The sequence below is a fragment of the Equus asinus genome, chromosome 11, assembly GCF_041296235.1.
Source record: "Equus asinus isolate D_3611 breed Donkey chromosome 11, EquAss-T2T_v2, whole genome shotgun sequence".
Classification (NCBI taxonomy): Eukaryota; Metazoa; Chordata; class Mammalia; order Perissodactyla; family Equidae; genus Equus; species Equus asinus.
The window spans coordinates 24453895-24479946 of record NC_091800.1 but is presented as its reverse complement, the minus strand read 5'-3'; the positions used below and the strand labels follow the sequence as shown (position 1 = coordinate 24479946).

At 42.5% G+C, this 26052-nt stretch overlaps 2 long non-coding RNA genes across 3 annotated transcripts; both read right to left on the bottom strand.

The window, feature by feature from the left end:
• Positions 1–7649: 7649 nt before the first annotated feature.
• Positions 7650–24345, bottom strand: LOC139046618 (uncharacterized). 2 transcript variants are annotated; one of them, XR_011506889.1, is made up of 3 exons: positions 24200–24344; positions 23567–23646; positions 7650–7858 (listed from the first exon to the last, which is right to left on the bottom strand). It is a non-coding gene; the product is annotated as an uncharacterized lncRNA (long non-coding RNA). The 2 variants fall into 2 exon arrangements; XR_011506890.1 differs by lacking the exon at positions 7650–7858 and adding an exon at positions 17183–17450 and having other exon boundaries at positions 24200–24345.
• On the bottom strand, positions 9576–13417 carry LOC139046619 (uncharacterized). Its single transcript, XR_011506891.1, has 3 exons — positions 13313–13417; positions 13070–13211; positions 9576–9980 (listed from the first exon to the last, which is right to left on the bottom strand). It is a non-coding gene; the product is annotated as an uncharacterized lncRNA (long non-coding RNA).
• Positions 24346–26052: the final 1707 nt, after the last annotated feature.

Sequence of the window (26052 nt, the reverse complement as noted above, 5' to 3'; positions counted from 1 at the left end):
AAGAAGAGAAGGAGAAGAAAGAGAGAGAGGAGAGAAGAGAGGAATAAGGGAAAAAAGAGACTGAGAAATTCATTTTGCTGATTGTATGTGCTTCATGAAGCTGTGATAGTCTCTTTCATTTATTCAGGCAGGTCCATCAAAATGCTTTTCTTAAAAGGAATTAGCAAAAAAAGATGGGGGTAGGGGAACTAATTGGGCTTCTAGCCCAGCACCCAGATATAAACAAGCCGTTCTTTCATCATAGGAGCCTTGAATTCATTTGATCTTCACTGCTCACCACTCTTCTTGACTTCTCCCCTCATCTGCCATTCTGGGTTTATTGACAGATGTCCAAAACGATCACAGCTCCCTTTCATTTTGGCTACACGGTCCTTTGGAATTTCCCCACCTGCCACACCTCCATAGAACTTTTCTTTCTAAACTCAAGAGCTCGTGCCTTTAGACCAGGTCTATTTCTTCAGGCATGCGATTTGGCCTTCTTGTTACTGCAAGCAACTTCTGTTTTCCTCTAAACTTCCATCTTTCAGACTGAACTTGATCACAGACTGGGTAGGCGGGAGGTAGAACATGGAAATATTTCTCCTTCTAAATGTGATTATAAAATAGGAATTTTTATTCCTTCTGCAGGCATATCTCCAGCTCTGCAAATAAGCAGTGCAGTGTCAGCAGAAGTGCAGGAGCGTCTGGAGCAGCTTCCAGGACTGACCAGCTGTTGGGCAGGGGCACCCAGAAAGAAGAGAAGCAGCGTGGCCCAGACGGTGATTCACACCTAAAAATACCAACTCCAGCAGCTCTTCAAAAAGATTCTAGACCTGGGATCCAGATACAGGAAGTTGCTGAAATAATTTACAGCTGACTTGGCCCCCAATGTTTTTCCTCATTCCCAAGATGTATTTTTAACTACACTTGGGGGTGAGCAATGCATTTAAGGAGAAAATAGATAAGCGTTTCGATTTTGTGGTTTGCAAGCCTATTGTTAACAGTGCTGAAGAAAAGTTAAAACATTCCAAAGTTTGTCTTCAAGACCATGACACACATTGATCAAACTGAGAAAATAATCAGTTAACTAAGATTTCTTTTGTCCTTACTTCACTTTTGTATTAATTATCTATTGCTGCATAACAAATTGCCCAAACCTCAGCAGTTTAAAACCACAAACATTTATTGTCACTGTTTCCATGGGTCAGGAATTTCGATGGCACTAGCTGGGAGCTGTGGCTCAAGGGCTTTATGAGGCTTCAGTCAAGAGGTCAGTGGGGCTGTGGTCTCATCTGCAGTCTCCACGGGGGAGGGTCCAGCTCCAAGCTCACTCACCTGGTTGTTGTCAGGCCTCAATTCTTTGTGGGCAGTTGGACTAAAATCCTCTGTTTCCCACTGGCTGTTAGCTGAAGGCCTCCCTCTGTTCCCCACCGCAGGGCTGACTGAAAACATGGTGGCTAACTTCCTCCAGAGTGAGTGAGAGAGAGAGAGAATACTCAAGACAGAAGCCATCGACTTTTTATAACTTAATCTCAAAAGAAACACTCCCTTACTTCTGTTTTTTTCTATTCATTGGAAGTGAGTCACTAAGTCCAGCCCACACTCAAGGGGCGAAGATTACACAAGGAGTCAGGGATAATTGGGGACCATCCTAGAGGTTGCCTACTTCAGCCCTTATTTCTGAATATTGTGTAATCCATGATGGAGAACGTCTTATTCCAGTACACTGAGACTCATGCAACAATTAGACACCATAAGCAAAACTGAGTTCCTTTGGGAATTTACTGTATCAGAGGAGCTCAACCAACTTGCAAACACATGCTTTTAGAGAAGGGTCAATTTATTGCCGGTCCCCCTTCCTCTCCTTCCTCACTTCTCACCACACACATACCTCCCGTTTAAAACCCAATCTTTTTTTGTATGTGTGAGGAAGATTGGCCCTGAACTAACACCTGTTGCCAATCTTGCTCTTTTTGCTTGAGGAAGATGGTCTCTAAGCTAACATCTGTGCCAAGCTTCCTCTACTTTGTACATGGGACACTGCCACAGTATCCCACGGCTTGATGAGCAGTGTGTAGGTCTGCACCCAGGATCCGAACCTATGAACCCTAGGCTGCTGAAGCAGAGTGCACAAACTTAACCACTATGCCACCAAGCCACTGCCAAAACCCAATCTTTTAACTGGGTTTAGAGTTATTAGGAAGTAAAAAACAGAGAGAAAACTTGACTGACTTTATCCCAACTAGCTGTATGGCTTTGGTAAAATCACTTAACTGTTTCAGGTTTCAGCCCCCTCCTCTGCTGAAAGAATGGTTTGAACCCAATGATCTCTCTGGTCTCTCAAAGCTTTAGAAGTGTACGAGATTATGGTTCCGCATGTGCGAACTTGGAATGAAATAAAATGTGTGACAGAAATAGGGACTTCAGAGGTCTATGGCAAAGGTCAAAGGGATGAGGTTTGGGGATTTTACAAAGCACTTTGCACACTGTGAAGTGCCATACACATGTAAGGGCTTATTACTATTAGCCTTCATCACGAAAGGGTTGGAGTCGGGCAGACAGTAATAAAAACCATCTTACCATTCAGCCAGGCAGTTGGTGTCAGGTATCACTCCCTTAGATCCATTTTTTCATAGTGGAGAAACATCAGCATCAGTAAGGGAGTTAAGAGGGAAAAAAGTGACCTGACTCCTCCCTCACACTGAAGACTCATCCTTCAATATTTCAGATTCACCGTGTGCTGGGCCCTCAGGGGTGTTCTCTAACTTATCCATCTTGCCCCCGATCTCCATTCTCGTTTCTCTGGCTGCCCCCTCCACAGCAGGAACTTCTCTACTGGCCCCTCTCCTGCAGATTCTCTTTCCTCTACCACCTCTTTCCTCAGCCTTCTGTTTTTTGGACCCCTTCTCTCGGAGAGTTCGCTATCCTTGAGGAGTGACTCAGTGTGGGTCATCAGTCAGTGTCAGCTCCACCTGGCTCCACAGCAAATTGATAAATACGAAGGCCTTTAAATATCTCTGAGTATGGATTTTATGCACAGAAAAGACCATTCAGAGTTTGCGCTGGTTTATAAAAAGCAGTATTAGATTTATTAAAGTCATAATTTAAAAATGCATTCATCCTTAAGCTTTCGAGTGCAACTTACAAATCATATTATTTTATTTATAAGTCTAGCAAATTTTAGCAGTCACAGTTAAGGGTCCCTTAAATAATATTTGGCCTCATTTTATAAACCAAGTTAATTAAGCACCCTTGAATATTTTGAATTCATTTATAAATGTATATGCTTTTAAGTACTTGACTTGTCTAATGGTAAACCTTTCTATGCATTTAAGTATTTCCTGTGATTCTAATCAAGCGAATTTCTAAATGTGATGAATCTTAAGTTCAATAAAAATGTTCCAATGTTGTTTATAAATTTTGTAAATATGTTAGTCAGTATAGGCTAGGCTGCAATGTGAAAACAAATGAAACCTGAAATCTGGATGGCTTGACACTGTCGAAAAGGTCAACCAGAACTCCATTAGCAGAAGTCTTTATCAAAAATTCCAGGCATAAGAAGTTTCCAAACGGGATTTCTAACTTGCAGAAGGAGGCCAGAATGTTTTACAGGACTTTAGCGAGAGGGGGGTCTGCTGAAGTTCGGTTTCAAGAATAGTTGAATCAAGGAGAATTTTCAGAAGAGAGAGCAATTATTTTTGTGGATTAGCAGCCGTGGGTGGGGAATTTGGATGTTATCAAGAGGGGTGGAGAGGAGCAATCAGGGACCAAGTTTATATGCAAGAAGGGGTAGGGGTGCAGGGCACAGCTATTGAGGACAAGGATATGTGAGAGCCACAGTGGAAATTCTGTCTTTCATGGTCTCTCACAACACAATGCAGGTTTATTTCTCCCTCAGGTGGATCCAATGTGATTGACATAGCCCTCCCCCATGTAGTACGTACACCAGCCAGGTCACATGCTTCCAAGGTCAACTTCACAAGGAAAGGAAGGATGAAGGAGACATGCCAACTTTGATTGCTTCCACCCAGAAGTCAAACCAAGTAGGCAGAGATTTCTTAAAGTGAAAATATGAATGAAACAATTTTGATTCTTTAAACGATTTCTCTATTTAGCTCTGTGTCTTCACAGGGTTTCTGACTATGCAATACCAAGTATTTGGGGGGAGAGGGATCTGAGACTGTATCACAACTGGAGATTTTGGCCAGGGTGCTTGCTGTATGAATTCATGCCTGTAACTGAAGCATTATAATTTAAAAACAGACTTGTCACCCTCAAAACCTATATAGCCCATGGCCCTATGGAACTCATGGAATAGGGCAGAACGCAGGTCATAACCTATCTTGACTACATCACTTATTTGGACTTTGCATTTCTTTGACTCTGAAGACATACAAGTGTCTTTTTCATCTAATTCAAATACTTTTTTCTTTTTGAGGAAGATTAACCCTGAGCTAACATCTGCTGCCAATCCTCTTCTTTTTGCTGAGGAAGACTGGCCCTGAGCTAACATCCGTGCCCATCTTCCTCTACTTTATATGTGGGATGCCTACCACAGCATGGTGTGACAAGCGGTGCCATGTCCACACCCAGGATCCAAACCAGCAAACCCTGGGCTGCTGAAGCGGAACGTGTGACCTTAACCACTGCGCCACCAGGCTGGCCCCTAATTCAAATACTTTTGACCTTGATGGAAACGTGAATTCTTTTCACAAGCATTTATAAGTACTAAAATATTAAATGGAGGAGAAAGAAGGTATACACATCTTGAAGGTGGAGGACAAAGAGGGAAGATGCTACCAAAGTGGTTTAAGAATAGAACCTCTCCCCCCACCACCCACAAAACAAACAAACGACAACGAAAACACAGTCTCACACCATAGAGCTTAATCCCCTGTCGCTTATTATGCTAAAAAAAAAAAAAAGCATCAGTTGCCTCCTCATCATTACAAAAAGTCCCCCTATCCTTGGAAAGATTCACGTTCAGGAAGGGACATTGAAAAGCTAAAGACCCTCATGCAATTATCTCTCAGACTGGTGGGGGGAGAGAGATCTGCAAACCACCAAATAAGTATATGATGGCAGCTTGTGGAAGAAAACCCTAAGTCTGCTGGGGCCAGTAGGAAACGAGACAGCGCTAGAGAGACGAGGAGCCATCTTCTGGGCAACTGATTAGGGTAGAGTGGGAGAGGCAGCCAGCTGCCGGCAGGACAGTGGTGTGTACAGATATAGAGTGTGCAAGAGCAAGCAGCAGCTGAGCGTTGCTGTGAAACGGTCCTGGAGGGATGGGTAGGGGTCGAGTTAGGAAGGATACGATACATTGTAAAGAGGAGTGGATTTAGTCCTAAAGGTGATTGGGAGACACTAAGAGATGTTAAGTAGAGAAAGAACATGATTACATTTTCATTTAAGGAAAATCAGTCTAGTGTGAACTGCTGGGCAGGGGGAGCTGGCTGAAGATAGGAACAGAATCAGAAGGCTCTGCAGGTGTTCCTGTGAGACGAGGTGAGGGCTGCATCAGAAATTGTGCACGTGCAGACAGGAGAAAACGAAGAACGATTTTAGGAGATGAACATCAAAAGAAAAGCAATTCTTTGGGTGAAGTAAGAATTTTCGGTCAGGATTTAGGTGCTTATAAATATGCCCTAAACAGCAAAATGGGAAATAGAACTATCAGAAAATTCTGCAATTCCCAGCAAACAGAATTCAGCCTCTGGATGGCAAAGCTCAGCTGCTCATACTGCCCGCTGTGCCCCATTCCCATTGACCTTTCACCAATCGGATCTCCCTGATGAGCCCTGCGGGTTCCCCAGCGACCTGGCCCATGGCCCATCTTCCTTCCAGAATCAGCTCAGACACTGACTTGCTGTCTGACAAAGAGTCAATCCCATTATCACTCCAGAGCCCAGGGTCCACACCTACAAACTGCAAACAGTAATAATACCACTTCCCACGGTCATGGTGAGGACTAAATGAGAATGTGAAAGCACCTGGTAAATGTGAAGCACCATACTAATGTGAGGTGTTGTTATTGATGAAACTAAAATAAGACAGGCTGGTAGAGAGGAAGACAGGAGGGGAGGGGAACAGTGGATGGAGCCATTTCTGGAGCTGGTCACTATGCACAGTGCTCTGGCAAAAGAATTGAGTAGAGACTATGTCAGAGTCCCACAGTGAGTTGAAAGCACTGCAGACAGAGTAGAGTGTGCTAGAAAGCATGTGGGTTTTGGACGTAGCCAGGCTCGGGTCTGAATCCCAGCTTCACCACTCTCTAGCTCTGTGGCCTTGCGCAAGTTAACTTGAACTCTCTGAGCTCCTATTCCTTTATCTGTGGTATGAAGATAATAACTCCTCAGTTACAGTGTTTTTGTGAGAATTAAATGACTTAACACTCAAAAGGTGAGTAGTATATAGAAGGGGTACGACAATGTTGGTTTTCTTCTTCCACTCCTACTTTCTTTCTTCCTGAAAAGTAGTATAGTTCCAGCAGAAGCTCAGCTTTTACGAAAGTTGCTTTTGAAACCAGCAAACAGCCACTGGTGATTAAGTAGCTAGGAACTAAATTTTTTTTCCTTTTTGCAATTACTGATTATAGCCTTTAGCTCTTTAACCTGTCCATTGTAAACTGTGCTGCTTAGGCAACATGCTGTCTGACTCCCACTAGGCTCCTGTAGATAACATCTCCCTGGAGCCTGGGTCACCATGGTAATGGGTGTGTGAGCTGTTTGTCAGGAATTAGAACTCCTTGTCCACTTCAGGCTGATTGAGATCACCAACTCATCAACTGGACCTGCACAGATGTCTTATAGGCAACCTTTTGACATCAAGAGGCTAAAAACTCCACCCTCAGATCATGCTAATGCCACCATTTTGTGAGCACGCGTCCTGTGAAGAGGAGTGAAGTCTGACTACACTTGCGCGGATCATCAATTACCTCTCCTCACCTCCAATCATCTGTCTCCACATTTCAGACCACCTTGCCCCCTATCCCATAAATATACCTGAGTCCCTATTTTCAGGGAAGCGGATTTGAGACTCTCGCTTCCTCGCATGGCTGCCTTGTGATTAAACTCTCTCTCTCTGCAATCTCGTCGTCTCGGTGTATGGCTTTCTAGGCAGTGGGCAAAAACGAACCTGGAGCAGTAACACTTTCAGAAAGGAAAATATGCTGACCTGAATTTTCATCCTCCCCCTTCTAGTGCCAGGAGTGGTTGCTATCAACCAGCAAATCTCCAGATGGCCCAAGGGCCTAGATTATTCAGAACATGTGAACTGCTGATGAGAGGACAGTGAGTCAAAAGAATAAGGGACTCAAGTAAATCAAACGTCTTTAAGTGTTACTTAAAGTACGTATATGTGAACCCATAATCTCAGTAATTTCTGGCACAGTTGTTCTCCATAAGCATTTGTTCATTATTCAATAGAAGATCTGGCAAATTTATCTTATGGAGGAGACTTTGGTCAAATCTCTTGAGTTCTCAGGACATCAGACCATCTGCCAAATGTGGATGAACATATAACAATTCTTTATAATGTTAGTGCATTCCCTAATTACGAATACTGAAAGCTTAGGTATATTAAATGGATCATGCTGCATCTTGGTATGAAGTTGTGTTTTGGGCTGTAGAGGAGTTTTTTACTCAAAACTAAGAATCACTAAAGACGAGATTAATAAGAAATGAGAAATAGCTTTTATTTCTATTACTTGAATGACACTGCATTCTCCATGTTAGTGTTTCAACATAGAGGGCTTGGGATGAAGGAGGAGAATCCCAGAGGATGCAGAGAGGGGACCAAAAATGAAAGAAGAGAGATGGAGGAATTCACTTTCTTCACACTCTGGTTCCCAACTTTATCCTCTTCTGGCAATAACTGGGCACTGGAGGAGAGAGGAAAACAGACAAAAAAGGGGAATGAGAAGAAAGGAATAAAAAGAAGAATAGGAGAAATTTGGAATGAAGGAAAAAGAAATGTAGAAGACATTAGCAAGAATGCACGTCAAATTGATGCTAGACTCGAAGTTAAGCGCACTAAGTTTAACAAACGTTGAACTCCTAGTGTGTGCCAGGCCCTGTGCTGGGAGCTTGGAATACAAAGAGACCCAGTCACTGTTTGAGTCACTCACAGGGAAGAATCAAGGTTGGGAAGAAAATAAGTGAAGGCCAAGAAAACTTGGCATTGCGCTGATCCTTAGGAGATGGAAAAGAGGTCAAGTGCTTCTTCTCCAAGCACTTTGGGTGACGAATTTCCTTTCATCTAGTGTGGTTTCTATTGACATTAGCTTTTGGACATTTTTAAGAGATTTCTTAAATTTACTGTTTAGTAGGGAGGCTGGGGGAGAAAGGGGTGTGTGTGAGTTTGCATCTCAGCAAGATTCATCCCCTTATCCAAACAGATGTTGTTTGGCTAGAGCAGCACAGCATAAAACATGACTACTGGATTTGGCATAAAATGCACCAGTTAACCTAGGTTGGTTGAGTCATGTAAAAGTTACAGGACTCCCTTACCAGTGGATGCTGTTTAAAGAAGGACAGTGTCAGCCGAATTGCTCATCACCCATCATGTTCATCACCATATCCCTTACACTGCTTGGCTGCACTCCACCCAAGGCTTACTGTCCCGTCAGTCATCCTGGGGCCTCGTAGGCTTGTGTTGGGCTCTTAATGGGCTTCAAACACAAAGCTCTCAAGATGAACTCAATGCAGCTGCTCCAAGAGTGTCTGCCTCAGGTCTGGAATAATGAAGATAAATGGTCTCTTTCCTCCTTCTCCTCCTTCCATATCACTCACCAAACTTTGGGAATCTCTTTTTTTCCCTTTTTAGCTCTTCCTTCTCCTCCTTTTCTCTTTCCTTTCCACTTGTTCACCACCTTCTCTTTATGCGAGTGACAGGCTCAGGGGTGTTTCCACACTCTTTAGGCCTAGGGCAGTGGTTCTCTTAACTGTTCATAAGAAATCCCTGGAAAGCTAGTTAAAAACGCAGGCAGGCAGGCCCTGCCACTTATGATTCTAATCGAATCAGTTTGGAGTATGGCCTGAGAAAGCACGCATTTATCACCGCTCCCCCCAGGTGATTCTGACGCAGGGGCTGATACACAAAGAACTGGGAACACTGGAAACACTCTGATATGCACCGGTACGCACGCAGTCCAGGAGAGAGCTGGTGGAGACTTGACCCCAGCATCCTGGTTTTCCTTCAGCCTGTCTGACCCCTATGTTCTGGCCCCTCTTCCTGTCCTCACTTCTTCCATGTTGATGGTCCCCAGGCTTCTCTTCTCTGTCCATTTTGCTGATTGTACGCGCTCTTCCTGTTTGCTCTCCTCCAGGCCTGTGACTGGAAGCTCCTATACATTGAAGACTTAAATGTTTATTTTTAGCCCAAATCTTGCTTCTAGATTCCAGACACATATTGCCACCTAGACGTACAACAAGTAGCTCAGGCTTAACATGCTCAAAACTTAAGTCATGGTTTTTGATTCTGGGTAAGATGGACATTGGTTCAAAAAACCTTGGGAGTTCCCAAGGTAAAATTCAACACTGGCCCCCAAACACAGAGGGCAAGGAGAGAGCAGAGAAAGAGGCAGACCACTCCAGATTGGTAGGTAGCAGTTTTAATAAGCAAGAGCATTTACACGTGAGGCTTGTCTTGCACAGATACAAAAACAAGGAAGTCTCCACACCCAACCACCAGAATCCTAAGGGTTTATATAGAGGCCTTAATGGTGTTCAGTCACATATACTGTTCAGATGGTCTCAATAACAGATTACTGTTTCAAGGCTGCACCCTTGAAGTGGCTCCTAGCATGGGAATAGTGGGCAAAATGTACAATCCAAGGACAGGGAAGAGTGTAAGGAGCCTCTGATTACCCAAGTCCAGGTCATGTGTCCATGGATGGTCACCCCCTCTCGATGACCTCCTCCAACAATGGTTGAGCACACTCTATCCAACCTGTCTGTCTCACTGAATGCAGCTCCAAAACCTGGACCAGCTATCTGAGGACTCTGAAAAGTAGTGGATAGATTGAGAAATAAGACCAGAGTTCAAAGTACCACTGAACTGGTGGTGAGTTTCACGTTTTTCCTCCTGTGTCCCCTGGCCTGAACACGAGGCAGCCTGAAACCTAGATGTGGGAACCAGGATGCACAGAGAGAGCTCCAGGAGACACCCTTAACGCTGGCTTAAAGAGCAAAAGGAAGCTCTGGAGAGAAAATCTCCCATTGTTTTTCTTCTCACTGTTCCTAGCACCCAGCTCCAGGCAATCTCTCCAGAGTGGTGTCAGTGAAAACGGTGGCAGCAGGTCCCAAGGGGGCAAACACTTTCTACTATCCCATGACTTGCTTTTATTTTCCTAATGATGTGTTTTGAAGGACAGATGTTAATTTTGACAGTCTTCTATATCTTTTGTATTTACTCAAATATTTACAATTTTTTTCATACTCTTTTTTGAGGAAGATTAGCCCTGAGCTAACATCTGCCACCAATCCTCTTCTTTTTGCTGAGGAAGACTGGCCCTGAGCTAACATCCGTGCCTATCTTCCTCTGTTTTATATGTGGGACGTCTGCCACAACAAGGCTTGATAAGTGGTGCGTAGGTCTGCACCCAGGATCCAAACTGGTGGACCCCGGGCTGCAGAAGTGGAAGGTGCAAACTTAACTGCTGCACCACTGGGCCAGCCCAAAATATTTACAATTTTTGATGTTCTTCATTTCTCCCTGTAGCTCTGAATTTCTATCTGGTGTTATTTTTCTTTAGCCTGAAAAACATCTCTGAGAATTTCTCATAGTGTGGGTCTGCTGGCCACAAATTCCCTCACCCTTTGTTTATCTAAACATGTCTTCATTTCACTTGCATTTAAAAAAAATATTTTTGCTGTGTATAGAATTTTGGATTGGCAATTTTTTCTTTCATCACTTTAAAGATATAGTTCTACGTCTTCTAGCCTCATTTTTTATGAGAAGTACCCATCACTCATATAATTATTCTCCCTAATATCTTGTGTTTTCTTTCTTTTGATGCTTTTGAGATTTGCTCTTCTGCTTTGATTTTCAGCAATTTGACTATAATGTGGTTAGGTCATGTTTATTTGCACTTACCCTGCTTGCAGTTTGCTGAGTTTCATGGATGTGTGGGTTGCTGTTTTGAATAAAATTTAGAAAACTTTCAACCAATATAGTTGCAATATTTTTCCATCCCCATTTTGTCTCTCCTCTCTTTCTCACGTGAGTTAGTCTTCTTGAGACAGTGCCACAGCTCAGTGAGGCTCTGCTCATTTAAAATAATCTCTTTCTCTCTATCCTTCAGCTTAGATGATCTCTATTGACCTGTGTTCAAGGTCATTACTCCTTTCTTTTGTTGTATTCAATATTTTGTCAATCCCAGAAAATGAATTTTTTTCAAATAGTGTGTTTTTCAGTTCTAGTATTTAAATTTGATTCTTTTTACAATTTACCTATCACTCCTGACAATTCCCCATCTCTTCACCCATTATATCCGTGCTTTACTGTAAGTTCATTAACACATTTACCATAATTATGTTAAAAACCTGTCTTAATTTCAACATCTAGTTGGTCTATGGGTCTCTTTCTATGATTGACTTTTCTCTTGACTATGTGTCACTTTTCTCTGTGTGTTTGAATGACTAGCAAATTTTTGTTTGATAGTAGATGTTGTGGATGACACTTTGTAGAGACTCTGGATTCATTTTTCTCTGAAAAGTGTTGACTTTTTGACAGTTAATTTACTGACAGATAACCTTGATTTTATGAAGCTTGATTTTAGGCTTTGTTACGGTGATTCTATTACAATTTTGCTGCTAGCCTAGGTTGAATCCTCTAGTCTGAAGTCTTAAGGCATAGCTTCTGGGTTTTAATTTTAAAAGCTTAAAGCTTTTTTCAAATCTGTTTAACGTGGCAGGGCTTGAATTCCAAACTATGTCTGTAATAGGCAACTGTTGAAACCTTGCTCAGTTCTTTTGGCTTTCTACCTGTTGCTTTCTCCCTGGGCATCTTGGAGTCTCATCCCATGCATGGGTAGTCTAGGGATCTGCCAATGATTTGAGTGGCGTTTCAACACAGATTTTGGGGCTATCTATGTGGCTTCCTCCTTTCTGGAAGCCCCTCCCCTCAATTTTAGGCCTCTCTGGCAGACCCAAACTCCATCTTCTGATTCCTCAGTCCTTTCTGCCACTTTTTGCTTCACCTCCAGCTGCCACTCTCTGATGGACATGGGAGTACCCTAAGGGGAAAAACCATATAAATGTGCATCTCACTCAGTAAGGATCAAATCCTCACCAGCTCCTGCCAGCTTTTGTTCACCTCTCAGTTGCTTGTTCACTTTTCCCAGAGTTTATAATTGCTGTTGGCAGGAGAGCGTCCAAACATTCCACTCCGCCATTACTCTCTTTTTCATAATTTTCATCTGTCTTTTCTCTGCGTTATGATCTGGATATATCACATATATCTTGCCATGCATTAAATTTCTCTCTGGCTTTGTTTCAGTGACTATTTAATCTGTCAATTGCGTTTTTAATTTCAGTGACTAGGCTTTTCATTTATAGAAATTCTTTTTCACATCAGCCTTTTTTCCCCAAGGGCCTTGTTCTTTTTTTATGTTTTTGATTCCTTTCTAAGTTCCTAGTCATTTTGACCATACTTATTTTATAACCTCTATCTGGGAGTTGTATTATCTGCATATCTGGAGTATCAAATCAAGTTAATTATTTGGTCAATTGACTTCTGTTTATGGTGGATTGTATCATTACGTGTTTTGAGTTTTTGACTCAAATTTGCATTTTGTGTGTATCTTCAGCTGAGCTTTATCTGTGGAAGTGATCTGTGATCCTTGGTGAATGCTATAGCCCCGAAAAGAGGTTTTTCATTGAATTGCCAAGTATCCCAGTTCTATTACTGGTTTGGGTATGCTTTTTAACTGATTTCTTAGCTTCAGGGTTTCTGTATCTTAGGGAACATTTTTCCAACCAGAGTCCAGATTGAAGTAGACAGTTTTCTTTGGCATATCCTTATGCTGATGGGTAGATTTTTTTTTATAGTTCTCCCTTTTAATGAGGGATTAGCCATTTAAGAATATTACCTGTAGGGGCTGGTCCCGTGACCGAGTGGTTAAGTTCGCGTGCTCCGCTGCAGGCGGCCCAGTGTTTCATTGGTTTGAATCCTGAGCGCGGACACGGCACTGCTCATCAAACCACGCTGAGGCAGCGTCCCACATGCCACAACTAGAAGGACCCACAACAAAGAACATACAACTATGTACTGGGGGCCTTTGGGGAGAAAAAGGAAAAAAATAAAATCTTAAAAAAAAAAAAAAGAATATTACCTGTAGAGGAGGTTTTGAGCCTTTTGTGGGCCCAAGATCTCAATTCCTATTCCTAAATGGTCATTAAAACTCAAGCCTCTTCACTTCACATCCCTTAAGGTGGCTATTATAAAACAAAGTAAAGCAAAATACAGAAAACAATAAGTGTTTGCATGGCCGTGGACAAACTGGGACCCCTGTGCACTGCTGGTGGGAGTATAAAATGGTGCAGCCACTGTGAAAAACAGTATGGCAGTTCCTCAAAAATTAAAAATAGAATTACCATTTGATCCAGCAATTCCACTTCTAGCTATATACCCAAAAGAGTTGAAAGCAAGGAGTTGAAGTGATATTTGCACACACATATTCATTCATAACAGCAATATTCACAATAGCCAAAAGGTGGGAACAACCCAAGTGTCCATTGATGAATGAATGGATAAACAAAATATGATACACACACACACACACACATATATGAATACTATGCATTCTTAAAAATATAGGAAATTCTGACACATGCTACAAGGTGGATGAGCCTTGAAGACATTATGCTAAGTGAAATAAGCCAGTCACAAAAGGACAAATACTGTATGATTCTACTTATATGAGATACATAAAGTAGTCAAATTCATAGATCCATAGAGTAGAATGGTGGTTGCCAGGGGCTAGGGGATAGAGTGAAAGAGGAGGGAATGGGGAGTCATTGTTTAATGGCTGTAGACTTTCAGTTTGGGTTGATGAATAAGTTCTAGAGATAGATAATGGTGATGGTTGCACAACACTGTGAAACTACTTAACACTCCTGAATTACACATTTAAAAATGGTTACGATGGTAAATATTATGTTATTTATATTTTACCATAATTTAAAACATTAAATTAAAAGCAAACAATTGAGCAGAAACCCTTTAGTTTCTAAGACTGGAAACATCCCCAAATCCAGGAGCGGCACATTGTCAGCTCGTACGCTCACTACTCTAGGGATTTATCTAACTCTTCAAAAGCTTAACTATATATTTAAGCATTATTTTTAACATTTTATCTACAGTTAGTAGACATTTTGTTAAGGGAAGTTCTCTGCTATTTCTATGTTTGTTCATAAGTAGCCTAATCGAGTGAAGATTCTGAACAGAGGTTACAAATTGGTGGCTTACAGATTTTATTTGTATCTTTGTTACTCTGGACATTTCACATAAAAATCCAGATTTCCATCTTCTCTTGAACATTTTGAATCTTGGCCAATATTGTGCCACATTCACATTCTCACCTATCAATGGTAAGCTGAAGCTAAGTTGTGGCTTCCCTTTGAGACAGGATAAATGAACTGGAGTTTCCCACAGTCACCACAGCACCCAATAGACATACAACTGACCTGTTGTATTTCCTGGCTCCTGAAAGCATTAGAGTTTGCAACCACGGGGCTACCAGGACTCTACCAGATTTTTACGTGTGGCAATCAAGCAAATAATTTCTTCTTTTAGGAAACCATTTTTTATTCAAGCCCATAATCCATTCTTTAAAGTAGTCTCTTCCTGTTGTTACCTAACAGAGTTAGAAGTCTGATTGAAGATGTCCGTAAGAAACAATGAGGTGTCACAAAGTTTTGGATAAGGAGGGAGCTTTAGTCTATGCAACCTCCACCTTTCCATCGACCTGCTGTCACCCTTTGGACCTTTCCCCTCCCATGTAGTAAACAGTATGTTTTCACTTTCCTTAGAAGGGGCAGGATAAAGGATACAGAACGCTGCACTGGCAGTCAGAACACCCGTGTTGTATTTCCAGCCCTGCCTTTTACCAGCTGGGCACGTTGCTCCCAGAAAGACCAAATGACAAATTCAAATTCCCCATCTCCATGCCTGACTTCCTCTGTCTGCTGCTGCTTCCTCTTTCTTCTTCCCATCCCACAGGTATGGAAAATCAGGTAAGTCACCTTCTAGTAATTTAACAAGCTTCTTTTAAGGACATAGATGCATTTGGGGAACTTAGAAAACCAGCCAGATAGTGTACCTTGTGAAGAATAATTCTAGGCCCTAAAAAATAAACAAACAGACAAAAACCAGTCTTCATATCAGAGAATAACATAATCTCTGCCTTTAGTTGCCAGCTCTTTTAAGTTTTAAGGTAAAAATCTCCCAGTTTTGAAAATGTTGTCAACTAATTCACTTAAACTAAACCCTGTGTGGGAAAAACAAAACATACCTATGGACCCAATTTGGCTAAAGAGCTCTAATTGAGAGAAAGAAATCCTAGATAATGGAAAAATCGCTTTTTGATTTATGTGTTTAATAAGTTAGATATATTAAACCTCAAAATGTAACACTTAGTTTTATATGATTTTGCATTCCCTGGTGATTTCATACATAAATCTCTAGCCTCTTGTTAGTCCCAATGGGAAGTCAAGCCCTTTACTTCCTTGGAATACCTCATGAGGACCTAGCAGGATGTGAGATAAAGAACATATGCTTAGTCCAGCCAATGTTTTCATGAAATTGTAGACTTGGGAAATACCTTAAAAGTTTCTGGTCCAGAGATAGCAAATAACATGGTGCATATACAGCCTCTGTCCTCCACGCTCATGACAGACATTGCCCGGCACAGTACCTGAAACGTCCACCCTTAGAGTTTATATTCCCTTGGAATAAGTTTGGAATTTCCCCAAGTCCTCTTTTTAAAGAACAAGTATTTCCAAACTTGGATTCCTCCAGCAACTAGTTTTATGGGATATCCTTAAATATCTAATTGTTTCTGTAGTTGTAATAGTCAGGGTTTAGTTGCAATCTGGATTCCCTCTAGCTAGCTTAAGTAGCAAGATAATTTATCATTATTATTATTACTAATTATTATTATTATACCCTGGGAGGCCAGACTTGTATGTTACTCAACCGAAAACAATGCAGCCAGGGCCAATAAGAGACAGAGAACAATGCCCAACCACACTGCACGCTTTTCTGGCAGAAACACCATTATTGCCATCGCCTGCCACTTGGCACCTATGGCACTTGAGGGTGGATACCAGGCACTTCTCCATAGCCCCCTCAAGAAAACCAGACACTTGCAGCACTGCGCTTGTCAAGAGATGCAATTTTCCCCTTTCAAGCTCGCTTCCTCTACCACATGTCCCATGGACGTGCTTCTGATAGGTTGCATCTAGGTCATCTAGGTCTGCATCTGACCTTCAAGGGAGTCCTGGGAAATGTAATTCTCAGAAAACAGAGGCATGCACACTGTAACGGGTGTTGGAGTGGAAGGTGAGTGAGCCGGCCTACAGTATCTGCCACCTAATCAAATTCGTGTAAGCTAAATAGCCATCTTCGTGGAAGGTCTTTTCAAAACTTTTAAAATGTTATTATTCTGACTCTCCAAAGAAAGTTTTTAAAAGTTATGTTACCATGAAACACTTTTTCCTCACCTTCTAGATCTAGTGTGGTCTATGGAACACAATTTGAAGATCACTACACATTGCCTTTAATACATCAACTGTGAGTTTACCTGTTAATGGTAACAAACCCCTCCCTGAAAAAGCCTGAGCCCTTGGTAAATTTTGACAGACAGCTAGCAGAAGGACTAGGTGGTCAGTGTCTTTGAGATGGTAGACTTGGGTTTACAGCAATGGTGGGAACTCTGAGCACCTCTGGGCCACCCAGGACCGTACGACCTAGCTGTGTGTCCTGAGGGTAAAGAACAATTCTGTCTGCATCATTCACAAGTAGTGGTTTTTGCACCACAGATTATTGCTCTGTGTGGATTCATGAGCTGAGCCCACCAAATGAATGTCATCAAGGACTTTTTGATTTAAAACCTGGATTTAACGGCATTCCCAAATGTGAAGGGTCATTTTCTTTTCTACTAATGACTCACTTGTTGAGAGCAAGAATCAGTTTGCAGATTAGTGAAAAGAGCATTTACTAGTAATTTGCAATATGTTATCATGTGGGAATCAGATTACAGTTAAGGATTTCCTCATAAAACAAGCTTTAACATTTACTACATTGCTGGAGAAATATATGTGTTCTTTGCCTCTATAAGGATGTGGGTGCAGCCCTTATATGGGTTGGAGGTAGGGAGAGAACACCATCTTGATGCTTCATGGTTGCTGAGATGAAGTAAACTCAGTCCAGAAAGTAGAATTAGCTTTGGTCCTTGCCCAAAACGATTCCTGCAAAGATGAGATGAGACAAAAAGCAGAAAGGAGGATGAGAAGGCATTTGCTTGATCTCGTGGAAATGGAATCTGCGGGCATGCTGAGGGAGCAGTGAGGGCCTGTGGTTAGGCAGAGAACAGCCAGGGAGTCCGGAAGTGCAGTACTTTGTCTTCCTCTGCGCTCCAGGTCCTCCATTTTCTTACTGATGGGTCTCCATTTCCCCCACCCAGAGTTAGCACCCTGTGGTGGTTAATTTTATGTGTCAATTTGACTAGGCCACAGGGTGCCCATAAATTTGCTTAAACATTATTCTGTATGTGTCTGTGAGGGTATTTCTGCATGAGATTAACATTTGAATCAGTAGACTGAGTAAACCAGATTGCCCTCCCCAATGTGGGTGGGCCTCATCCAATCCATTGAAGGCTTGAATAGAACAAAAAGACTCAAGGAAGGAGAATTCTCTCTGTCTCTCTCTCTCTGCCTGTCTTTGAGCTGGGACCTTGATCTTCTTCTCCTTTGGACTGGAACCATACCATTGGTTTTCCTGGGTCCCCAGCTTGCTGACTACAGATCTTGGACTTCTCAGCCTCCATAATTGCATGAGCCAATTCCTTATAATAAATCTGCCTCTCTCTCTGTCTCTCTCTTTCTCTTTCTCCCTGTCTCTCTCTCATTCCAATGGTTCTGTTTCTGTAGAGAACCCTGACTAATACAGTACCCAAAACCGGTTTTCTTCAAATGAATTCCCAGGCCATCCATCTTTTCATCTATCCTAGGCATCATCAATCAATCAATCAATCATTCTCTGATTTTCTGCCTTGGTTTCCTCATCCAACTAATTGGGATATTTCTGCCTACATTCCTTAATGCAAGTTCCTTGGGCATTTTTCCAAATCAAATCAATAAATATCTATAAAGCAGTGGTCCTAATACTTGTTGATCCTAGGACTTCTATACACTCTTACTAATTATTGAGAATCCCAAAGAGCTTTTGTTTATGTGGGTTATACCAATCAATATTTACCATATTGTATATATAGCACCTTAGAAATTAATTAGAAATAAAAAAGAAATGTTTCAAATACAATAAAAAAGTACATTTTACACTGCAGAAATGATATCATCACACATCATTTAGGTTCTGGAAAACTCCACCATACAGCAGTGAAAGAATGAAAGTGAAAAGGCAGATACCATCTTAATATTACTACCAGAATAGTTTTGACTCACAGACCTCCAGAAAGGTCTTGGGGACCCCCAGGATCCCCAGGCACTCTGAAAAGATAAGGATAAGAAATAGATGGTTTTGATGTTAAGATTTTTTATTAGTCGTCACAGAAATTTTAAATTTGATGTCATGTCCATTACACACTTTAAGATTCCGTAAGACATTAATATCCTTTAACATTTGGTCAGTCCTTCACATATATATCCAAACTATAGTTCTATTTATATACATAGGGATTGCCTTCTGCAACAAAAGTATGTTATCTGCCCAAAAGAACCTTCACACAAATGTCATCTCATGCCTTCCTTAGCATTCCTTCCTTCCCCTAGAGGTCTACCCATGAGCTCCTAGCATACCTGGATGTCCACCTCCTTCACAGAGTCCATAAGCCCCTTGAAGACATAAGCCATTTTTCATTGGTCTTTGTAACTAGACTTCAATACAGTGACCAGCATGATTCCTGTGACACAGTAGACTTAGACTCCCTAAAAAATGTTTGTTAATAAATGGCTGCTGGAAATCAGACCTGTATGGATGTCATCCATGGTGATCATTTTCCCAACCTTGATACCATCTTCCAACATAGCTCTTCTCCCTAACATGCAAGATTCTGTTCTGACAGCATGATACTCTCAAATAGCCATTGTCAAAACTTCAGTCATCTATGAACCCTTCCCCACTCTCAACTCTTTCATCCAACTAGCTACCGAGAGCTCTTCATTTTATCTCTGCAGTGTCTCTCACATCCATTTTCTCCTTTCTACCATCCCCTGCCACAGCTTGAACTTACTTATTATGTCACTTGACCAGCAGCATAGATTCCTCATCTTCTGACAGCAATAGCCCCAGTTCCCAGACAGTGAGCTTCTTGAGGGCAACAGATTTATTCTTTACCATACTCTTGTCATATTGCACAGGACTCAAAAAATGTCTTTTGAATAAAATGTGAACTTTTACCTATCATATACACTGTCTCCAGAAAAAAAGTCTTTTCAAAGAAATATCTAATCATGTCTTTAGCAATTAAAAAATTTTATGTGTTTCCCACTAATTACTGAATGTAGGGGATGCTATTGATTCCCTGGACCCACATTCCCTCACCCCCCCCCAATTTTACCTGTAGCTATGGGGTACAGTTCCCGGGACAATTCTTCACCTTAAAGGACTCTCTCTCCTCTTTTGTTCCTGAAAGTTTTCCCTAGCATCAAGAGAGCTTGTTCTACAAAAAGTATAACTCAGAGGTTGGGAAAAGTAGACACCCCTGGAGTAGCCCTTAGCCAGTGTGGACCAGGAGTCACTGGTTGAATGGCTCAGTCTCCTCATCCCTCAGTAGGTCAAGTAAAGTGTGCTCCTCGGTTTCTCAGAGGGCCCGCAGGACTGAGCCCCAGGTGCCCACAGCAGTAAATCACCCACTAACAAACGCTTCATTGGCTTCTCTCCCTTCTCTGTCTCACTCCTCCACTTCTTCCCCTATTTCCCCTGTGATCACCTCCCAAATAAACTCTCTAAACCCAAACACTGAACAAAATCTAAACTTCTTGACCTCTCATTCAGAGCATACTGTAAGTTGAATCTAACCTACCTTTCCAAGCCATGCCATCTGTGCCTTCCACATATGACCCCCTCTGGCCTAACTGGTCTCCAAACCCTCTCACTCCACATTGTAATCATTCTACTCTCTCGTTTATTAGTAATGGAGGGAGATCACTATGATTCCCTGACACCACTAAGGTTTCTGTCCCTAGTGTGGGGAAGGGCCTAGCCTCCCTTACTGGGAGCCTCTCAGAAAAGGGTGAATACACTGTGGTCCTGTAAGCAAAAGAAAATGGAAGGTGTAGCTGATGAGTTGACAGCTAATAGTGTCTTCCACAAACAGGTGGCAGGAAGACAAAAAAGAAAGAAGATAGGGAGCCACCAAATTCAACACAAGATGCTGGAGATGTACTGGTGAGCTGAGGTTTGTAATCTGACATTTGCACCAGTAACAGACACTTTGTAGGTGCCCACAGACCCAGACCCATCCCCTCCAGCTGTCTCCCTGATCCCCGCCATAGGCCCCTTCCCACAATGGCCCATACTGTGCCCAAGGGAATACATGTGGGGGCATCGCCAGGCCCCCTAGGGCTCTGCTGTCACTGTTCCTGCCAGAATAAGGATCACAAAGCTACCCACTCCCTGTTTTTCAGAAGTTGCCGCCCCCTGCTGCAAATTCTCCTTGTAAAGCCATAAGCTCCGGCTTTGGTTCAGAGACCCACTCCCGTGTTTTGCCTGGCACATGGGTTTCTGTTCAACTTGGACGCAGAGAATTTCCAAATGCGCTTTGGAGCTGCCGTGGGCTGTGAGATGTTAATCAAATACCCACTTGAAGTGCTTTGGAAGCACTTCTGCTTTTTGGCTTATTGACGTGCTCATGTTGAGTGAAGATATATTTCTGGTCCAATCATGAGTTCATTTCAAGACATATTAAAGGATTTTTCCCAGCTGCTTACTTCAGAATATTGGTCCTTAGAGACCAGGTGCTTTTCACAGCTCCTTAGAGGCCCATAAGGAGTGATGGAAAAATGCAGCCGGGCATCTCACATGGAAATCAAACATACTGGAATTCTATTTGCATATCTGCCTTAGTTTAGCCTGGTGATTGACTCTCCTGGGGTGCTCACTTCACACCTTCCCTCATCTCCCTCAGCATGTTTCCATCTCAAAGGAGGAGGAGCAATGGGAATTTTGAAGCACATTTTCTTCAACAATGACATGTGTGACCTAACTAAGTCATGGGCATTTTCTTCCACGGAGCCTGTCACACTCAGAAGTGTTCAAGGACACTTTCCTATAGGAACACATGGCAGCCAGTCCTGGAGACCCTCATAGATAGATTAGATCCCATTGCATTTGAAAGCCTGGACCATCATCCCTGATTTGCCACCTCTCCCTAGTTGTGGCCTCAGACAAGCCACTTGAAGCAAGTCCATTGTCTGGGCCTCCTTTCTTTGATCTGCAATAAGGGATCATTCTAGCTGTTCAACCTCCTTCCCTGGACGCCTGCCGTGTAATCCCCTCCCTGGATCTGTGTAAACAGTTAAGTGCTTTATGAAAGTAAGTGATTCATAGTCTTCTCTGCCCTGCACCTCTGGATAAACTGTTCCTGCTTAGAGCTGTCAATCACCACCCTGAAACTGGCAGTCTTCAGCTGCACAAATTAGCACTTTCCCAGTGGAGGACAGTCTGGCACTCCTTGTTCTTCTCCAGAATTAATATGATTGTGTTTCTATGGGGGCCAGTTATAGGATGAGAAGGAATGACCCCTCAGTTTCCATCACGCACCACAGAAGTGCCATGACACTTTTATATCACTAGTATACCATTTGGTCCACTGCAGTCAGAGTTTGCCAAGGGGTAATCTACCAGGTGGCCTGTGTTAATATTCTTCCCCCCTGACTCAAGCTGAAGAGTAACTCACCCAGCCACGATATCAAATCATTTGGAGGAAACCCAAATTCAGCGGGCACCTTGGGTTGGAACAAGTGAGACTCAGAGATGGATGCACCAAGAATGAGGAATGAGGCCAGATACTCACTAGCATTTTAGTCATTTAACATTTTGAGGAATTTTAGCTTAAATCAGAAGATGTGAAAGTTCATAATAATTGCAGCTAGTATAATGTTATCATTTCCTTAAATGTTATTGATTCTTTTGAGGGGGAAGGGAGGATAGAAAAGTTTTCTCTGAGAGTTTTGCTGTATTAGAGGCCAAATATGTTGGTAAAAGTTAGAGTCAACTTACCCCACTGGAAATTGGAATCTAGAAATTAAGATGCTGAATAGTTGTTACTACGAGTTCCTAGGAGTTGTTAATAGGAGTTCCATCTCCAGCTATAGAAAGGATCACCCAAGGCAACTTGGGAAACTACTAGATGAGTAAGAGGCTGCAAAGCTAAATGGTAAATTAGGCATCATCATTGTTGGACAGGCTGGGTGAGGAACACTCCTGTAGCATCACTTTCTTTCACTTGGTGCTCCAGGAGAATTTCCTGACTTTGGAAGTTGAAGTTGTCATCCATGAAATGGAGATAAATACCTCAAAGTATAGTAGGAAGAACCTGTTTTCCCCAAGTACAGAACATTTATCACCAGTACTTGCTGAATGTTCTCAGGGAACAGAGAACTCATATTACAGATGTGGCCACAGATACCCAGTCCCTTCATTCTGTGCTTTTATTATCTAAAGACAGAGACACAGTTAAAACAACAATAGAACGTGCTGACAGCTGAAATAGAAGAAAATCACCAATTATAATTGCTTGGAGATATTCTGTCATAAAGGACCAGCATTCAGATGAGATGGCAGACATCAGGTAATTTTGAAGCAGAGCAAGGATGATGCAGATTTGGTCAAAGAGAACCTTCCTATAACATCATTTTGCATGCCCAGCTTTACAAATATGAATTCCACGGGCCCAAGGTTCTGGAAGAAACCAGCTTTTGGAATTTACATAGACTCTAACTCCATCATCTAAAAGCCTGATTTTTACCTCTTCTGGCTCCTCCCTCTACTGGTGGCAAGTATACTTGGTTCCCCACATGCATCGACAACCAGAAGATCCTGACAGAAGGCACAAGGCAAATTAAATGAATGCCCAGAAGATTCCTTGCCTGGTTTTTTTCAGAGCATGGGCATATTTTCAAGAGCTTGTTTTTAAGCTTGTACTATACAACATTAATACAATTTACCAGAAGTAAATTAATCCAGAAACTGCCACACAGTAGCAGCCCAGTATCTATTTGTTACATAAAATAAAAGCCCTTGGATTCAGTAGAAGGAGAAATTCAGAAAAGTCAAGAATGGAGAAAAGTGTTCAATAAATACATGGTGAGTGAATAAGGAGACTTTTCTGGAACCAAACTACCTGAGTTTGAATCTCTGTTCCACCACCTGTATCTCTCCTTGGCCAAGTCCTGTAACTTCTCTGTGCCTTGATTTATTCATCTGTAAAAATGGGACAATAGTTTTCAAAAAATGTAAAATCATTTCTTTTTTTACTCATTAATAGTGAAATAACTAATAAGGTATGATCAATTTTAAGAGCATAAATAGAGAGAGAATCAAAGGGCCAAGGCCCTCACCTGCCACATCCAATCGGCCAACAAGCCCCTTGAGAAGTCTTGAGCCACCTCCTCCTGGACACCTGCTCTGACACCTCTTGCCCAGGATGTGGGAGCAGGTTCCTCACCTGGCTCCCTGCCTCTCACTGTTTCCCCCGTTCCCTCCATCTTCCACACACCACCACAACCTGCTGCCTATGACATGGATCCAATCATGTCGCTCCCCTGAACCTCAACCTTCAGCAAAGACATGTTCCCTGGGTAATTCCCCACCATCTATGCTCAACAGCCCATTTCCACCACAATCTTTGTAAAGCACTCTATGGCCCCACCCTACCCCCCATTTGCATTGGACGCTTGCCACTCCTTTCCCAGCTCAGCGGCTTCCTTCACTCATCCTCGCCATCCCTTTACCCTCCTCACAACACTGCACTCACCCTTTGCAGACTCACTCCAACGCAACCCGGCTGTGAAACCTTCCCTAAGCCCAGAGGACAGGCGTTCCCCGGCTTGCTACTCTCTCAGCTCTGTTCACGCCACTAGCAGGAATTCCCCACCATGCTGTGTTACACGCCCTGAGAGGAAGTGATCTAAACTGTCAGTTTCACTTCACCTCGTATTTCCCGCCTCTGGCCCAGTGTGGGCACAGTCGCCGGCAGTAAATATCACTTAGCGAGCTGTCTAGCTTTGCTCCAGCACTTTTCCTGGGGCAGAGCCTGGCTGGATCTCTCAGGGCTTGTGATTAGACTACATTCCTCAGCCTCTTATTAGGATGGATGTGGAAATGTGTGCACCAATTCCAGGCTGGCCCATAACATCCTCCCACATGTGCCCTACCCCAGTCCCTCATGTGTGTGTGTGTGAAAACACTGAAAAATAATACCAAAGCAGTGAAAGAAAAGGATGAAGGCGAGAAAAGTAATTCCTAGCATTTAATAGAAAGAACCTCGTTGTCAAGTACTCTTTTTAAATATTTAGGCTCCACCATCAACATGCTTTCCACCTCTTCAACTCTAATACTTCACTTCAAACGCAGAACTGCTATACCGCTCTCACGTTCCTGAAGTGAAACGCTGAGCCAAATTCTATCACTTTTCAAGGAGTCAAGAAGTGAAAATATAAGGGAAGAGATATTTCCTGAGAGAAACATAGTGTCAAGGGCCCCAGCCTGGGATTTTCAGATGTGGAAATGATAGATGGGAGAGTACCTCAGAGGGAGATGATAAGAAATGTTGGGTTCGGGCTTCTCGTAATACTGAAGACTTGCCCCTATTGCAAGTGATGTGAGGAAAAGGGGTCTGCTCCTTGTTCATAGGGTGCTCTGCGAGGGCCAAAGCACAGGGAAGAACAAGGAGAAGGAAAAGTCCCATGTGCTCTGGCATGGCCTCCGCCTCACGCTCCTCAGGACTGTGGAGGCAGCCACTCCGCCAACTGCGCCTATCGTCAGCCATAAACAGAGAGGGGAGCCTGGGTCCTATCAAAGGAGAGAGTAGCTACTAAGAAGTCTGCAGCCGAGTGAGGTTTATTTTCCCTTTGTATGTCTGTAAATAGATGGTTTTAATTTAGGGAAATGTACATCTGGAGTGTCGTTGTATTGCCAAACAGACAGAGCCTCATCACAATATGACAACAGCATCCAGAAGGTTGTCTGTTTTTCGTGAAATGTTGCCTAGAGGGTGATGGTGTCTCAGAGCTCAGTGTGTTCAGTGGATGCCCATCACATGGGCACGTTAACATGTTAATTCTCAGAAAGAATTAACCAGGGAAGGACTTGTGCGATGCTGGGGTCAGAGTGTGAGCCTAGAGTTTCCAGAGTTCTTGTCTTGGCCCCAGGGCTGCCCTGACTTCTCAGCAACCCCACTGAACCTCTCTTTGCCTCGGTGGCATCCTCTGGAAAATGAGATTCAGTGCAGCTCCAGCACCCAGTATTAACATACTTCCGTCTTTAAGAAAATTGAACTTGACATGCTAGATAAATAAGCTCTACAAAGCTTCATCATGGGATTCTTGAAAGCAGAAAACTTCACTGTATTTACAAAATAGTTGATTCATTTTAAAAATATACGTTTCATTCACATTTCAAGAACACAATTTTTTCCTACAGAAAAGTGCTTTTAAGAGTTATTTGTCCTGTGAGTGCTTAATCAACGCCTGTTGACTTGATTGGAAGGCACCTAAAAGATACGAAACAAAAGAAAAGTTAACTAAATATCAAAATAATGTTAACATCTTTAGTATGAAATCATAGAAAGTTAGCCCGAAAAAAAGACCTCAGAAATCATTTTGTTCT